This window comes from Helianthus annuus, chromosome 13 (genome assembly GCF_002127325.2).
Source record: "Helianthus annuus cultivar XRQ/B chromosome 13, HanXRQr2.0-SUNRISE, whole genome shotgun sequence".
Lineage (NCBI taxonomy): Eukaryota > Viridiplantae > Streptophyta > Magnoliopsida > Asterales > Asteraceae > Helianthus > Helianthus annuus.
Window position 1 is genome coordinate 129,969,236 of NC_035445.2, and position 19,227 is coordinate 129,988,462.

Here is a 19,227-nt window from a genome sequence, read left to right on the forward strand (position 1 = left end):
ATCCTTAATACCAAAGGAATTCGTTACATAGGTAACCAATCCTACTACTTAGCTACAATTCTTAATCACACATACCTTGCTCAGATCAAAACTAAGATCCGTTTAATACTTCATTGACATCATACAATTCATTCCTATTTGACCTCAATTATCATATATAATTAAGTTGCATATAACATTACATAAACAACTAAGAAGTGATTACGGAATCACTTACCTTATGCGTCCGTGCTCATACCCGATCTCTTGCCTCCTCTTGGCCCGTTAACACCTCGTGCTTGAGCTCGTCTCGACGTGATTCCTATACTTCCATTTCATCGAAATCACGCTCTTATTAGCATACTCATTTGTACATGTTAACGGTCATGTCATTAGTCATTACTAACAAACGTAACTCATATAGCCATGCCCATATGCGTTTGCACTCATGTAACTCATCATGTCATCGCGTTAAACACGTATAAGTCTAACACGCACCGTATAACTTACTCTAATCTTACAATTATGACAACATGTCTAACCATTCTTCTTATACCCAGTTGACTTTTAGAAGTCAATGGTTCATTCAATTTAATATTCGACTCCTCATTATATACCCGTAACACCATAATCGACTATACGGATGACAATATATACATTTTATCATACGATTAGTGTGCATACCACCTTTTAAGCATAACGTACAACTAATTCATGCACAATCTTCTAAATTCATACATAGTTCATCAAATCCTTCTACTAATCAACATGTGGTATTTAAAATTAAACATCAAACATATTATCGTCACATTCTTATCAAATTTCTTTAAACATTCACACATATAAACGATTTCAAACATCGATAATATGAACATATTATCACTTCATAACTATTTTCTCTAATCCCTTACAATGATCTAATCTTAAGTTCTTCATAATTTCTTTATGCTTTTGATGTGTGTACTACCTCCTAAGCATAGTGTACAACTAGTTCATGCATATCCTTCAAATCTCATACATAATTCATCAATTTCTTCCTTCTAATCAACATGAATCATACATGCACAAACATCAAACATACTACTATCACATTTCTTTAAATTCCTCTAACAAGAATCCATCATACAAATCAAAATACATCAACATTCAACAAGAATTAGACATGGATGATGATTCAAATCATCATTCTCACCATAACTAATGGGTTTCACCCTTAAACATCAAATTAACCTAATTCATGCATAATCCATGTTCCAAATGATGATTCTAACACATACTCATACTCAATTTCATACAAATTCGTGATTTACATCATAACCCGCTTCATGCATAATCGCCAAACTAACTTTTAAGACATACCATATGATCCCCTTGTGATGGTGATCATTAATCCGTGTTCATTCGCAAATTTGAGCCTTGAATCATCCCTTGATTTGAAGCTTTTTGAAGAACTAGGGCTTGGCTCCTATGGAGCCCTTCTGATCGTTGCAGAACACACGAAAATGTGTGTGTTTGTGTGTGTGTTTTTATTAATTTAAAACATAACTTTTCCCCTTGTCCTTCTTTAGTCCCCCAAGTTTATACCCTTGCTTGTTTTGCTAAACATTTGACTAGGTATTATAACCTAGTTATTACATTCTATTTTATTAGACATGGGGTCTTACTAACAATTTTAATAATTCGTGTTTTGGGGCGTTACAAGTCTAACCCCCTTAAATGAGGTTTCGTCCCCGAAACCTTCCTTATTCAAATCAAACCAATTCTACTCTTATCCCTTTCAAGTTGTTCATTCACAATACTTATGTTAGACTCTACTCCAGAGCTCTTATTAGTGTCTTTCATTTCATATTTCTAGTTTCTAGCACATATTATCCCTAGCATTTCATTCATTGAACCTAATCCAAAAGTAGGCAATCATTTCTTGTATTAACTTAAGTTTATAGCTTGTCTCTAGCTTCCTATTTAAGCATATTCCTTCACCTATCGAAATAAATCAATTTATTTCATTCTACTTATACATCATGTACAATTTTTCATTTTATTCGCTTTGAGTCATCCTTAACATCCCATTACTAATGTTACTTCTAATTATCTTAATGTTTATACAAAAGGTCAACATATCATCATAGACATACTATTATCATTTATTTATATCAATACTCACTCGTAATCACAAGCTAAACATCTTACTAACCTTGACTTCGTCGTGTATCCCATCGGTTTGTGGCCCCAGTCGGCCCGTTTCTTCACGAGTTCATGTAATACTTACATTGATTGCTTCCATTGATTTGTTGAGCACCCGCCTATGCGCATCCTTTCAACAATGCCTTGTTCAAATGAACATGGCCAACAAGCCCAACATCAAAATTATCACTTTCCATCGGTACTTATCATTATTACTTTTTCTCCATACCTATTTTATTCGGGGTTTAAATGCTCCTAATTCTTTTATTCTTAAAATTATTTCATTAACCTTTTTGCAAAACTTCCCTTTCCCGGCCATACTTAAGTTATTGTTTGGGTTGTAGCCCGTCACTCATTCCGACTCCCACGAGTCATTTACCAACGTATCTAACATGTGGCTTAATCAAAATTTTCTTTTCTTACTCAATTTTAAGTTCGCATGTCATTTATGGTCATTCTTTCGTCCTTAAATCCGCCTCGCAGATTCATATTTATCATTCGTGCACTTAATTGCTTTTATGTTTGAATCCGTCCCGCGGATTCGAATATTGCATTCATATACTTCATTCTTTGAATCCGTCTTGCGGATTCAAGCATTGCATTCACATCTTTCATTCCTTGAATCCGTCTTGCAGATTCAAGCATTGCATTCATATCTTTCATTCTTTGAATCCGTCTCGCGGATTCAAGCATTGCATTCACATCTTTCATTCCTTGAATCCGTATTGCGGATTCAAGCATTGCATTCATATCTTTCATTCTTTGAATCCGTCTAGCGGATTCAAGCATTGCATTCATACATTGTCGATCCATACTTTCTTATGGATTCAACATTTCATCCTCATCACTCACACCTTTCTCTCTTACATAGTACTCTCAATCTCCCGAGAGTCTTACTACCCATTTCACCCACACGCCTAGCTGCTACCAAACTCTATCGGACATACCTGTAACAATTATCTCGGTCTCACGAACGTCATATGTTTCTTGTGTACTGGCCAGGTACACATTCCACATACTAGTTTCGTGTCTTCGCGTAATCGCCACCTTATGTCCGAAGAATTTAGTTTCGGCACATGTAACATTTCTAAAACTTCCTTACCATACCATTATTACATTTCGTTTAAAATTTTCTTTCACTTGCTTAATTATATACCATTTCATGCACCCATAAGCTCAATCTACGTACCTCGGTCAATATGTCATATTACATACCTTGGTGCCGGCGCTAGACCGCATTTACAGATCATCCCTTCCAAGCAATCATGTTGACCTTACACATATCATATTGTTAGTTTTCTTCAAACATACATACTTAAGCACATACTTACCTTTATTTCTACCTTTAGATCATGATCGAGTCTCAGATTGTACGGGCTTTCTGGTCATAAGAGCACACGGGTTCGAGCTCAAGTACTTATCCTCTTGTACTTGATTCTCTCGAACCAGGGCTCTGATACCAACTTGTAAGACCCTAATTCGTATTTGACAAAAAGTCGGAGCGGAAATTCGTGCCATAAAATTTCTTTCATTACAAACGTCTTAACTTACTTGAAGGTTCGTTTTATTATGTATCTTTTACAAAAAAATAAAGCATAAGTCCTGTTTACTAATAGTACATACTCATTTATTCCCGTACAAACAATCTTGTGACTCGGTCTTCAATCTCTATTCCTCGTGATAATCCCCCGTGATCCGTACCACCTACACTCACCACATTCATTTATACATTAGCATACATTATATAAACAAGATTCATTCACGTACACTTCACATTTCGTCATTTTTCACACTCTAAGCAGTTCATCTGCGTATCCATTTCCTGGTGAGGCTTCAATAATGTACCTGCATTACTGTTCATTCTCAAGGTACACCATTAATAATGTTCACACTCAACGTGTCTAAATCATGCATACATACGTACTTACATACAAACATACATACACATCTGCATACATACATACCTTTCCTACAACTTTACATACGTGCATACACTCATGCATGTCTTTACACATACATACATACATACACAACTACATACGTACATACCTTTCCTACATCTTTACATACATGCATACGCTCATACATATCTTTATACATACGTACATACACATCTACCTACGTACATACCTTTCCTATATCTTTAGATACATGCATACACTCGTACATATCTTTATACATACATACCTACACGTCTACACAAGTACATATCTTTCCTACATCCTCACATAATCATACAATATTTACATGGGTCCTAGACTTAGGTTTAAAGCCCATAAACATCTAAGGAACCATGAAAATCATGTTTGGAAGGTCCGACGTAGTCCACGGATAACAAACCGAAGCCTACGATACGTAAATCAACTTAAATAACAAGAATTTAGCTTTTGAGACTTGAGGAGGCCGTCGCTAACGGCCCTAGGGGCATCGGCGACGGGCCTTGCATTTCCCCGTAGCCAAAAAACCCCGTAGACAGGTAATTAACCCGTCGGAGAAAAACTGACTTTCCCATACCCGTCGGTGACGCCCCCATACCCGTCGGCGACAGGCTCTCTAAAATGCATTTTCCTGCAGTTCCGTTTCGTCGTCCGTACGCACTAAAACGCGCATAACTTTCGAATCATTTACCCGTTTAACCTCTCGTTTCTTCCTACATGCTTGTAAGTTCACATTCTATCATATGAACTTAAAATCCTACCTCCGGATTAAGGAAATTCTTAACTAACATGCATTCGACTTATTATCATTTTCTAACTATTTGACCCGTTCGTGCATTTATCAATATAATCAGTTTATTTGACCTCAATCTCATATGAACTTTAATAATTTCATTGGCGCCTACCATAAGAGATTAAATTCTCGGATGTCTTGCATCCTCTTAATACATTTTCGCTCAAAAGCTTATTTTTGACCCGTTATGGTATTTGCGCATTAAGTGGACTATGACATGCAAAACCCTATACTTCGCTTTCATACTTGACCAAGACATTACTCTAATCAAATAGCTCGTTTCCAAACGACTTCTAAGGTCGTTTGCCCGAAAAACCTATCAAGGGCATTTTAGTCAACTTTGCTCTATCCTTAATACCAAAGGAATTCGTTACATAGGTAACCAATCCTACTACTTAGCTACAATTCTTAATCACACATACCTTGCTCGGATCAAAACTAAGATCCGTTTAATACATAATTGACATCATACAATTCATTCCTATTTGACCTCAATTATCATATATAATTAAGTTGCATATAACATTACATAAACAACTAAGAAGTGATTACGGAATCACTTACCTTATGCGTCCGTGCTCATACCCGATCTCTTGCCTCCTCTTGGCCCGTTAACACCTCGTGCTTGAGCTCGTCTCGACGTGATTCCTATACTTCCATTTCATCGAAGTCACGCTCTTATTAGCATACTCATTTGTACATGTTAACGGTCATGTCATTAGTCATTACTAACAAACGTAACTCATATAGCCATGCCCATATGCGTTTGCACTCATGTAACTCATCATGTCATCGCGTTAAACACATATAAGTCTAACACGCACCGTATAACTTACTCTAATCTTACAATTATGACAACATGTCTAACCATTCTTCTTATACCCAGTTGACTTTTAGAAGTCAATGGTTCATTCAATTTAATATTCGACTCCTCATTATATACCCGTAACACCATAATCGACTATACGGATGACAATATATACATTTTATCATACGATTAGTGTGCATACCACCTTTTAAGCATAACGTACAACTAATTCATGCACAATCTTCTAAATTCATACATAGTTCATCAAATCCTTCTACTAATCAACATGTGGTATTTAAAATTAAACATCAAACATATTATCGTCACATTCTTATCAAATTTCTTTAAACATTCACACATATAAACGATTTCAAACATCAATAATATGAACATATTATCACTTCATAACTATTTTCTCTAATCCCTTACAATGATCTAATCTTAAGTTCTTCATAATTTCTTTATGCTTTTGATGTGTGTACTACCTCCTAAGCATAGTGTACAACTAGTTCATGCATATCCTTCAAATCTCATACATAATTCATCAATTTCTTCCTTCTAATCAACATGAATCATACATGCACAAACATCAAACATACTACTATCACATTTCTTTAAATTCCTCTAACAAGAATCCATCATACAAATCAAAATACATCAACATTCAACAAGAATTAGACATGGATGATGATTCAAATCATCATTCTCACCATAACTAATGGGTTTCACCCTTAAACATAAATTAACCTAATTCATGCATAATCCATGTTCCAAATGATGATTCTAACACATACTCATACTCAATTTCATACAAATTCGTGATTTACATCATAACCCGCTTCATGCATAATCACCAAACTAACTTTTAAGACATACCTTATGATCCCCTTGTGATGGTGATCATTAATCCGTGTTCATTCGCAAATTTGAGCCTTGAATCATCCCTTGATTTGAAGCTTTTTGAAGAACTAGGGCTTGGCTCCTATGGAGCCCTTCTGATCGTTGCAGAACACACGAAAATGTGTGTGTTTGTGTGTGTGTTTTTATTAATTTAAAACATAACTTTTCCCCTTGTCCTTCTTTAGTCCCCCAAGTTTATACCCTTGCTTGTTTTGCTAAACATTTGACTAGGTATTACAACCTAGTTATTACATTCTATTTTATTAGACATGGGGTCTTACTAACAATTTTAATAATTCGTGTTTTGGGGCGTTACATTTATGTTGTCTTTTATGACAGTTTTGATTTTCGACACTTAGGAAGGTATTCTGGGCCATTAAACCATAATTCTGCATTATATTTTGTAGTTAAAATACTAAATTTTGTTGTTTGCTGTAGAATTCTGCAGTTTTAGTGAGTTTCGGCACTTTCTGGCACTTAAACTAACACTAGGAAGACAGTTTTGTAATCCCTACTTTCCTACACACTATTCTAATGTAACTCTTGGTTTCGGAGCTCATTTTGTGTCTTAACATCATGTCAGCCTGAGTACTAAACTCCCGTCAGTACATCTAGTTTGTCTGATACTGTGCTAACTTTGTTTCGTGCACTAATTGAACCACCTTGTGTTGCATGCAATAATGATAAATAATCTTGAAACATGTAATTCACTTGTATGTATATGACATCATTCAGAAAATCATTCATGTCATTAATTTAATTAGGCACAATCATTAATGCACAAATTACTCTTTAACATTGTACGGATACATGGAAAATTGCCAATTGTCACATCCTCCCCCCGTTAAAAGAATTCCGTCCTAAAATTCAAGCTTCGTTATCGGTTGTAGGGGAGTTGTGAAACAAGTGCGGATACCTTGATTTAATCTGGTCTTCACGCTCCCAAGTAAACTCTGGGCCACGACGTGACATCTAGCGAACTTTGACAAGTTCAATATAACTTCTCCGTGTCTTGTGGACTTTCGAGTCCGAAACCTCAATAGGTTCTTCTGTAAACTGGAGTTTTTCGTTGACGTGGATCTCATCTGCGGGAATGACGACTGTTTTCAGGGTTGGACTCTCGTTACAATTAGACACGTGAAACGTGTCACGGACACTTCTAAGTTCTTCTGAAAGTTTTAGCTTATATGCAACGGTTCTAATCCCTTCCAGGATCTCAAAGGGTCCAATGTACCGTGGGTTTAAATTTCCAGGCTTACCAAACCGTACCACGCCTTTCCAAGGCGAGACTTTCAATAAAACCATATTACCAACCTCAAATTCCAACGGTTTCAGTCACTCGTCGGCGTAGATCTTTTTTCTATTACGTGCTGACTTGATACGATCACGTATCTGAATTATCTTGTCCGCCCAACACAATGGGGACCGACACTTACGTTCATATAAAGCTTCAAACGGGGCGGCCTGAATGCTGGTGTGATAATTATTGTTGTAGGAAAACTCCACTAAAGGCAAGTGAGTATCCCAACTTCCACCAAAGTCCATCACACAAGCACGTTGCATGTCTCCCAAAGTCTGAATCGTCCGTTCGCTCTGGCCGTCCGTTTGAGGGTGAAGGGCTGTGCTACGATTCAACAACGATCCAAAAGATTACTGAAACGATTGCCAGATTCTTGACACAAAACGACCATCCCGGTCGGATATGATGGACACAGGCACTCCATGACGTGCCACAATCTCTCTCAGATATATATATGCTAACTTCTTTGTGCTATCTTTCTCACTGATAGGTACAAAGTGCGCAGTCTTCGTGAGTCGATCGATAAACACCTAAAACATATCGTGTCCTATTTGGGTTCTTGGTCACTTCGTAATGAGATCCATTAAGATCTGTCCCCACTTCCAAACGGTAATCTCAGGTTGTTGCAGCAACCCTGATGGTTTCTGATACTCTGCCTTAACTTTGGCGCAAATAAGGCAGTTACCCAGATATATAGTGATGTTAGCTTTCATCTTGGGCCACCAATACCAATCCTTCAAGTCTTGGTATATCTAGTTAGATCCAAGATGGATCGAGTACTTTGCCTTATGAGCTTCATCTAGAATAAGTGCTCGTAGGTTACCGAAGGGTGGTACCCAAATTCGTTCCATGAGTTACAACGTTCCATCCTTAGGCAACAATTGTGCTTCCATTCCTCGTAAGGATTCAGCTCGTAGGTTCTCTGGTTTAAGTGCTTCCCGCTGTGCTTCGCGAATCTGAGCTGTGAGATCGATTTGTATTGTCATCTCTAAGGCTCGCACCCTTAGAGGCTTTGCGCGTTCCTTGCAACTCAAGGCGTCGGCTACAATGTTCGCCTTACCTGGGTGATATTTGATCTCACAATCATAATCATTCAATGGCTCAGCCCATCTATGGTGTCTCATATTCAAATCTTTTTGATAAAAAATATGCTGCAAGCTCTCATGGTATAGAAAGATCGTGCAACGAGCACCATACAAGTAATAACGCCAGATTCTTCAACACGAAGATCGCAACACCTAGTTCAAGGTCGTGCGTCGTATAAATCCTCCCATGCACCTTCAACTTACGTGACGCGTACGTGATGACTTTGTCCCGCTGCATCAACACGCAACCAAGACCTTGTCAGAAAGCATCACAATAAACCAGAAAGCCATCGGTACCGTTAGGTAAGGATGGAATTGGCGCGTCTCAAAGCTTATCCTTCAACATCTGAAAAGCGGTTTCTTGTTTCTCTCCCAAATCAAACTTCTTATCCTTCTGGGTTAGGGATGCTAGCGGCTGAGCAATTCTTGAAAAATTCTCCATGGATCGTCTATGATAGCCCGCTAACCCCATAAATTATCGTATCTCAGTTGGGGTCTTTGGTACTTCCCAATACTTGATTACCCCATTCTTGGTGGGGTCTACATGAATTTTATTCTCATTCACCACGTGACCTAGGAATTGCACCTCGCGAATCCAGAATTCTTACTTCGACTGCTTTGTATACAATTGTACCTCTTTCAAGGGTTCCAAGAAAACTCGCAGATGTTGCTCATGTTCGTCCTTGGCTCGCGAGTACATAAAGATGTCATCAATAAATACTGTTGGGATTGAACCCTATCAGAGGAACAGATAATTAAAGCCAAAACTGGATCAGAGCAGTGGATCCAGAATAAGCAGATGTTTACATACAAGTCTCTCCCCTTGAAAGTGATTACAACAACTGATGACCTCCTATCTGCTGATCTTGCAAAATGCTGACCTAAAACTGCTGCTCATGTAAAAGATCTGATGGAAGACTAAAGTCCTGCTGATTCAATCTACTGCCTTGAGTCAAGCACTGCTGATCTGGACAAGTGTTGCTGGGTTCACAGCAGTAGAAGGTTGCAGCAGCTGTTCTAAAGTCTGTTTTGTAATAGAATGTATTAGCAGTAGTTAACACAAGCAGTGTCTGTATAGATCAGAGGTCAGAGTTTGTTAGGAGGTTAGATGTCACTTTCATGGTGACGTCAGCTAAGATGCTCAGTAGTTTGCAAGTGCCTATAAATAGTTCAGTACTTTGTATTGTTCTATTAGCTCTTTTGCATCATTCGTCTTCTTTGCACGAACAAACAACTGAGCTCTGGCTGAGGGGGAGTTTGCATTCATTCATCAATCATTGTAATCGTTGTTGAAATAAATTCAATCTTTCGGTTCATTGTGTAAAGATGTTTGATCAAAGTATTACTCTCGTTTGATTGTATGCAAAGTTTGTTTTCATCTTAATTCCACTGCACACTCATCCACTTTCATCTTAATTTCAAACACAAAATACAATGAAAATCAAACTCAGATCCAACATTTGGTATCAGAGCATCATAATGTGGTGGCCCTTTGTGTACAACCTGTTCTTTTTGTGAAGAAGCAGGAGGAGTTATGGTTATGGGTTGAGATATTTGTACCAACTGCTGTGAGGAAGAAGCAGCAGTGGTTTCTTGTGACATTTGTGTTGTCACATGCATTACCTCTGGTATCTCATCCTCCAGAGTTGCCATTTTGATTGGTTTGGGGGGTTTTGGATTTTTCTTTTTGTTTTGCTTTTTGGGATTGGTAGGTGTGGGTTTCAAAACAGTTGGTCTGTTGCTTTGATCACCTAGAGCAGTATGCTCAGCAGCAGATACCTGAGGAGCAGTGGTAGCTGCTAAATTCTGCTCAGGCACCCCTGCTTGTGTTTTGCAAGGTGCTAACATTCGTGAAAAAGTTTCAGATGTTAGGCAGTTTATTACAGTTATTTCACCTTGGTTTATTAAAGCTAAATCATCCTTACTGAATTTCTTTGCAAAATAGTAACTTAAAAACCTTGGAAACAGTAAGAATGATTTGGTTTCAACATTATTAACCAAATCTTTAAAGATTTCCCGAGAATAGTTAAAATTTTCTTCTTGAAGAATTGCATATCCCAGATTTTGAATCTTTATAGGGATCTCATTAAAGGAAGTGGTTTTGTTTGAAACACATAGTAGGAGGGTATCAAATAGGAATCTGGTTGCAGGAGGAAAATAACCTTTTTCTAAGGTAAGTTTCTTCATCATTGTCGCTTCATACCCTCGTTCAATGAAGTCAATGTGCAACTCGTTTTTAGTGAAGGAAGTTTTACCTGCCTGATCATCGAGTTGGAAGACTTCGGAAATGGATTGTGGTGTGATTTGGACCTTTTTACCCTTTATAGAAGAGTGTATGGTGGTTGCAATGTCTCCTTGTTTTTCAAGGGTTGCATTCTTCCAATACTCCCTTTGGGTCGCCAAATAGATTGGTGCATCGGCGGTGAACAAAGTTTTGTACTTTGATTTTGCCATGATGTTGATGATGGAATCGAAAACATCGGTGGTTCCTGGTTTTGTTAGAAGACCCAGGAGATTGTGAGATGATTTATATGGAATTTCAGTGGAAGTTGCCTTTTGAGAGGCTGTTTTCGATGATGATTTGGATGAGGGTTTTGCAGATGGCTTCGATTTTGTCATTTTTGAAACGAATGATCGAAGAAATTTGTGAGAAATGAGAAGAAAAATTGCTTTGAGAAGAGAATTTTTAAGAATTCAATTCGACAGTAAAACCCTGTTTTGATGGTGAGTGGGGGATTTTTTGGGGAAGAGAATTGAATGCTGACGTGGCAGCCGTTACAAAAGGTCTGACTGCTATGTACTGCCCACGTGACAACCCCTGGTGAAAATGAAGGACAATACTTTGATGAAAGCAACTGATGAAGGCAGTAGTAAGGAAACAGTGGATGATTTTCACTATCAGTGGATAGCATATCAGTGGATAAGACACTGCTTTTGAACAGTAGAGGTTACCAAGAAATGAGAGAACAGAGGTTGCCTTTCAGCAGTGGGCAGGCTTTTTGAAGTAGAGCAGACTTTTGAACAATCAGTGGTTATGGTAGACTTTTAAGGATTTTAATGAAATTTTCATTTTTAGCTATTTTTAAGGATGGTTTTTTGATTTTCTGAAAACATTTTGTTGCTTTTATTCATAGAAAAACAAGATGTTGCTTGTTATTCCATGTTTAGCATCCCAATCCTAGAGACCAGAGTTTCAAAAGTGGCTGTATCAAGTGCTTTTGTGAGCACATCTGCCAGCTGGTCTTTAGTTGGGACATGATGCAGAGAAATCAAACCTTTTTCATAGCAATCCCTCACAAAGTGATGTCTGATGTCGATGTGCTTTGTGGTAGAATGGGAAACTGGATTTTTGATGATATTTTCTGCTGCCTGGCTGTCCAACATGAGTGGTGTCTTTAAGGCAGTGATACCAAAATACAGTAACTGATTTTGAAGCCACAGGAGTTGGGCTGTACAGCTTGCAGCAGCAATGTATTCAGCCTCAGCAGTGGATGTTGAAACTCCTGCTTGTTTTTTGCTTTGCCAAGAAACTAAGCAATCACCTAGAAACTGGCACCCTCCTAAAGTGGACTTCCTTGTGGTGTGACATCCGGCAAAGTCACTGTCTGAAAAACCTGAAAGCTTGATATTCCCATTAGCTGGATACCAGATACCAAGTGTGGGAGCACCTTTTATGTATCTGAGAATCCTTTTTACAGCAATGAGATTTGATTTTCTGGGAGCTGATTGACTTCTTGCACAGACACATGTTGCAAACATGATGTCTGGTCTTGATGCAGTTAGGTACAATAAAGACCTAATCATGCTTCTATAAAGTGTTTGGTCAATCAGCTCATCCTTTTCATTAGACATGACCAGCTTATTTGTTGCCATGGGTGTGCTGCATGGTTTACAATCATTCATATCAAATTTGGTTAAAAGTTCTTTAGCATATTTGCTTTGATGAATGAAGGTTCCATTTTGCAATTGTTGTACTTGGAGACCAAGAAAGCATTGCAGCTCACCCATTGCACTCATTTCAAACTCAGCTGTCATGAGTTCTCTAAACTCTTCACACATTTTGGTACATGTGCTTCCAAAAATAATGTCATCCACATAAATTTGGACAATCATTAAATCTTTCCCTCTCCATTTAAGAAACAGTGTTTTATCAATGGTACCTCTTTTGAAACCATTTGAGAGTAGAAAGTTGGAAAGAGTTTCATACCAGGCCCTTGGTGCTTGTTTCAAGCCATACAAGGCTTTGTTTAGCATGTAGACATGATCAGGATAAAATGGATCCTCAAAACCTGGAGGTTGACATACATACACCTCTTCATGCAATGTACCATAGAGGAAAGCACTTTTGATATCCATCTGAAACACCTTCATGTTGTGGTTGACAACAAAGGCCAGGAACAGTCTAATAGCTTCCAATCTTGCAACAGGGGCGAATGTTTCATCATAATCAATCCCCTCTTCCTGTCTGTAACCTTGAACCACAAGCCTGGCTTTGTTCTTGACAACAATGCCCATTTCATCTGTTTTGTTCTTGAAGACCCACTTTGTGCCAATGGGACTAACCTCTTCTGGCAGTGGTACAAGCTCCCATATTTGTTGTCTTTTAAACTGTTGGAGCTCCTCTTGCATGGCTTCTACCCAGCTGTTGTCTTTTAGTGCCTCTTGGTACTTGACTGGCTGATGGAGTGATAGAAAACCAGCAAAAAGACAAATGTTTTGGGGTTGGCTTCTTGTGGGCACCCCTTCATTGATGTTGCCAATGATTTGATCAGGTGGATGAGATCTCAAGAAGATTAAATCTCCTTGGTATGGTATGATGGCATTTGTTGGTGAAGGCTGCAAATGTGTATCATCTGAGCTAACCACTGCTGGTGACTTTGATGACCCAGCAGTGGCTTCAAAAGGTGGTGGAATAGGAGGTAGTGAAGTGGACAACTGCTGACTTTTATCCACTGTTTGAGGACTTTTATCAGTAGTGTTTGAGGATGTGGAAGCAGTGGTGGATGGGCTACTTTGGTCAACAATTGTTGATGTAGCAGTGGTTGAGCTTTGACAGATGTTTTGAACAACTGATGCTTTTCCCTTTGTGGCAGACCTTTGAGGGATGATGATTTCATACCCATAGTCTGGTGTTGTATCCTCTGTTGGACCTGCACTATTAGTCTTGACAGCAGTATTTTCAAAAGTAAACTTTTCAAGATCAAACAGATCAGCAGGATTTGCTGGGATTTTCATTGAAGAAAGTTCATTAAACTTTACATTCAAAGTCTCTTCCACTGCCTTGGTCCGTGTATTGAACACTTTGTAGGCCTTGGCAGTAGCTGAGTATCCCAAATGATAACTACAATCAATTTTGGCTGCAAATTTTGAAATGGAATCTTGTAAGTTCAAAATAAAGCATGGGCAGCCAAACACCTTGAAGTATGAGATCAGTGGTTTGATTTTATACAGAATTTCATAGGCAGTCTTTTTGTGCCTGGGGTTTATTAAAACTTTGTTTTGGACATAGCAAGCAGTGTTTACTGCCTCTGCCCAGAAAGTTAATGGCAAACCTGAATCTGCAAGCATAGTTCTGGCAGCCTCAATCAAAGTTCTGTTCTTTCTTTCCACAACCCCATTTTGCTCTGGTGTTCTAGGGATGCTGTACTGACTTACAATCCATTTCTTCACACAGAAGGCATCCAACTCCTTATTTTTAAATTCTGTGCCATTGTCACTCCTGAAGCTTTTCACTGGAAGGTCAAATTGCTTTTCAACCTGTGTCACAAAGTCTTGCAAAATGCCTGCAGTCTCATCTTTTGAGTGTAAAAAGAAAGTCCATGTAAACCTAGAAAATTCATCCACAATAACCAAACAATATCTTTTCTTTTTGAGGCTCATGACTTGAACTGGGCCAAACAAATCCATGTGCAGCATTTGCAAACACTGGGTTGTTTTGGACTCTTCAATGGACTTATAAGAACTTTTATGTTGTTTTCCTTTTAAACAGGAAATGCAATGTTCAGAACAAGAAAACAATTTTGTGGTAGGCCTCTCACCAAACCATTTTTTGAAATTTCTGTGATTGTCTTAAGATTTGTGTGCCCCAGCCTTCTGTGCCAAAGTTCTGTCTCTTTGTTAGAGGCAGCTGAGAACAGACAGGCATCAGCTCTGGATACACTCGTTTCCATCATCCACAGCTCAATGCCCGGGGCAAATCCTTTTTCTACACCCACCATCACATCCACAATTCCACCAAAAACACAACTACTGTTGGATGCAATCGATTTGAACCAGGCATTACCCAGTCCTTCTCAATCACCTGTTAATGAGAATATACCTCAACAATTGACTGAGCCTGATGTATCATTCTTTGCTAACCCACCGACACAACCTGAGGAGGTTAAACCCCTTGAGTTACAAGTAACTCTTGGTGGTAATCCAAGTGAAGCAGCCACTACAACTGTTGAACCCACTGGTTTACAGTTGGACAGTGGTTACATCAATAAGTCTTCCTTGGAGGCAATTCCTTTTATAGCACCTCTGCCAACCACCAGTGGATGTATTTATCCTACTGGCAACATCAAAAGGTTGTCAAGTGTTGAAGGAAGAAGACCCCAGTACCAAGAAAAAGGGGCATCAGTGGTTAATGTTTGGAGTAAACTCCCTACTTCAACCACTGATAAAACCACTGTCAGTGGGAAATCAGATGATCCCATTAAATTGGGTGATGGTTTAAAGTACCAGAAATTGACGGCTCGTGTTGAAAAACTTGATAACTCTGTTGCAGAACTCAAAGATATGCTACAACAGTTGATACAAGTACAAAAGGTACAATCCACTGCTGTTCCATCTCTAGCACCTGCTCCACAACAGGCATCTTGGAATCTATTTCAACCTTTTCTCCATCAACAAGCAAAAATAGCAGATGAGCAACATGAAAAACATGTTCAACAGCTGCGAAATGCAATGAAGTCATGATTCAAAAACACCCAGGTAGATCTAAAGGCTCTCAAATCTCAGATCCTACACACCACTGGCACTGCTCCTCCACCAGTATTCTTCATTGATCAACTTCCCGAAGATAATGCCAAAAAGGGGGAGAAAATTCAGGAGTGGAGAAGGAAGGGAATAGAGGATGGTCTTTACCTTGCACCAGAAAATTCAAACATGACCAAAAAGATCCCTTTGCCAGATGGGAGCAAGAAAATTGATGTGACTACAAATGCACTTGCAGAAGCAGTTGCATGTGTAAAAAGGGATAGAGAGGCCAAAAAGAAAGCTAGGGTTGATTATCTGGATCAGGGTACTTCAGGGTCAAGAGATGATGAAAATCTTATTGATGAAAAGAAGAAGCCTACAAGAAGAATCAGGCTACCCAAATCCATTCCAACCAGACGTTCAAAGTCTGCTCCAAAACCACCACCTAAAACAGCTGTTGTAACTTCTGATGTATCCACTACTGTTGGTACTTCAGTGGTTTCAACATCTGCTCCCATTTCAACACACACCACTTCAACACACACTACATCCACTGCTTTACCACCATCACCACCAAAAACGAAATCACCTCCTGCCAAAAGGCAGAAGACAGCAGCTGTTATAACATCTACTGTAAAGACAACAGTGGTTGGAACACCAGTTGTTTCAACAACTGTTAGTCTATCACAAACCACTGCCACTACAACCACCATTCCATCCAAAACATCATCAGTCCCTCCTCAAATAAAGAGGAGAAGGCTAATTCTTAAAGATGATGTCACTTCACCATTCCAAACTTCTTCAAAATCTTCAGCTCTTGTCACAATACCAAAACTAGTTCCTCTTTCTTCAGTTCCAATGCACAAGCCCTTACCTCCTGCAGGTGTTCAATTTCCTCTTGAACTAGAAACTGTTAGAGAAGAAATAAAATCTTTTTATTATGAGGATGACCCTGCCAAAAGGAGTTTGCCATCAATCAAAGGATATCCCTGGCCCAAAAATGTTGATGAATATTTGAAGATAAAGGCCAAGCAAGCAGAGGATATCTCGAAAAGAAACACACAAGGGAAATCTGACAAAGAAATTTCTAGATACTACCAATATCTGCTCACACAAGTCAGTTCCCTAGAACGTTTTGCAAAGAATGTCAGTCAACAAATTTCAGAAAGAGCAGCTGAAACTTTGAAGAAAGACTACATTGAAAGCATTATGATTCACAAAAGATACAAAGGAGAGAGACACATGTACAAAGAGTGGACTGTTCCTGAGCTTGAAATTGAAGCAGCAAGAATTCAAGACATGATAAAAAGGAAAGTCACTCACACTCCTCCTGATTGGGCAAAGTTTAGAAAAAATGTACCTGACAAACAGGTAGAACTGAAAAGAATGAGAGAAGAACTGGTTGCTGCTGAATATGGTAACAAACGACAAGTTGCAAGATGGAAAGAAGATGTGGTCAGGACAACCTACAAAAGGTTGTAGGAATTAAGAAAGAAAGATCCAAAAGTTCCTCAAAAACCTGACTATCCTGAAGCAGCGGTTTCTAAAAGACCATCAAAGCTGCAAATCAGGAGAGCCACTGCTCCAACTGGTACTGCCATCTACAAAAGAAGGAGACAAAGCCAGTTAGGCGCTGAAACAGTTCAAGAAATTCTTACTGGAAATGCCATTGTAAAAGAAGGCTTGTTGAGAAAGTTTAAAGAAGAATTTGAACTGGAAAACTCTGCTAACACTGCTCCGCCAGTGATGAACAGGCCAGCCTCACCAAATACTTCTGCAAATAAGCATCTCCCAAGAAACCCACCAGGCTAAAAAATACAAAAGTGGGAAACTGACAAATAGACCTGCGTATTGACTTTGCTCAGGTCTGGTGGAGAAGTGGAGAAATATCAAGGGAACAAGCTCTTGGCCTGAGTCTTGAAGATTTGCATGATCTCCTTGATCTTCCACTTAGCAGGGATGATGAAGACACAGATGCCCTTGACTTTGAACTACAATTTAAAGGGTCAGATAAGGGAGCTGTTAATGAGGCAATAAAATGTCCACAATAATGAAGAGTTTTGGCATTATCTGTTCCAGGGGGAGATTGTTAGGATTGAACCCTATCAGAGGAACAGATAATTAAAGCCAAAACTGGATCAGAGTAGTGGATCCAGAATAAGCAGATGTTTACATACAAGTCTCTCCCCTTGAAAGTGATTACAACAACTGATGACCTCCTATCTGCTGATCTTGCAAAATGCTGACCTACAACTGCTGCTCATGTAAAAGATCTGATGGAAGACTAAAGTCCTGCTGATTCAATCTACTGCCTTGAGTCAAGCATTGCTGATCCGGACAAGTGCTGCTGGGTTTACAGCAGTAGAAGTTTGCAGCAACTGTTCTAAAGTCTGTTTTGTAATAGAATGTATTAGTAGTAGTCAACACAAGCAGTGTATGTGTAGATCAGAGGTTAGAGTTTGTTAGGAGGTTAGATGTCACTTTCATGGTGACGTCAGCTAAGATGCTCAGTAGTTTGCAAGTGCCTATAAATAGTTCAGTACTTTGTACTGTTCTATTAGCTCTTTTGCATCATTCGTCTTCTTTGCACGAACAAACAACTGAGCTCTGGCTGAGGGGGAGTTTGCATTCATTCATCAATCATTGTAATCGTTGTTGAAATAAATTCAATCTTTGGGTTCATTGTGTAAAGATGTTTGATCAAAGTATTACTCTCGTTTGATTGTATGCAAAGTTTGTTTTCATCTTAATTCCGCTGCACACTCATCCACTTTCATCTTAATTTCAAACACAAAATACAATCAAAATCAAACTCAGATCCAACAAATACAATCACAAACTTGTCCAGATATGGCTTACACACCCGATCTATTAGGTCCATGAATATCGCCGGTGCGTTTGTTAAGCCAAATGGCATGACAGGGGACTCGTAATGCCCATAGCGTGTCCGAAGGACCGTTTTAGGGATACCTTCTTCTTGTATCCTCAATTAATGATATCTTGTCCTTAAGTCAATCTTGAAATAGTAGCTGGAACCTTGTAGTTGGTCAAAAAAGTCATCAATTCTCGGTAAGGGGTACCGATCCTTGATGGTTAGTTGTTTGACTTCCTGTAACCTACGCACAATACTTTTTCCTCATTAGTTCTTTTGAGTTCCTCTCCGGTCAAGTTGTATGCGCATACGGAAACTGTCGTCCTTTTTCCTAACAAATATCACTGGAGCTCCCCAGGACAAGAAGCTCGGCCTGATAAGTTCCCTTATCTAGCAGCTCTTGCAGTTG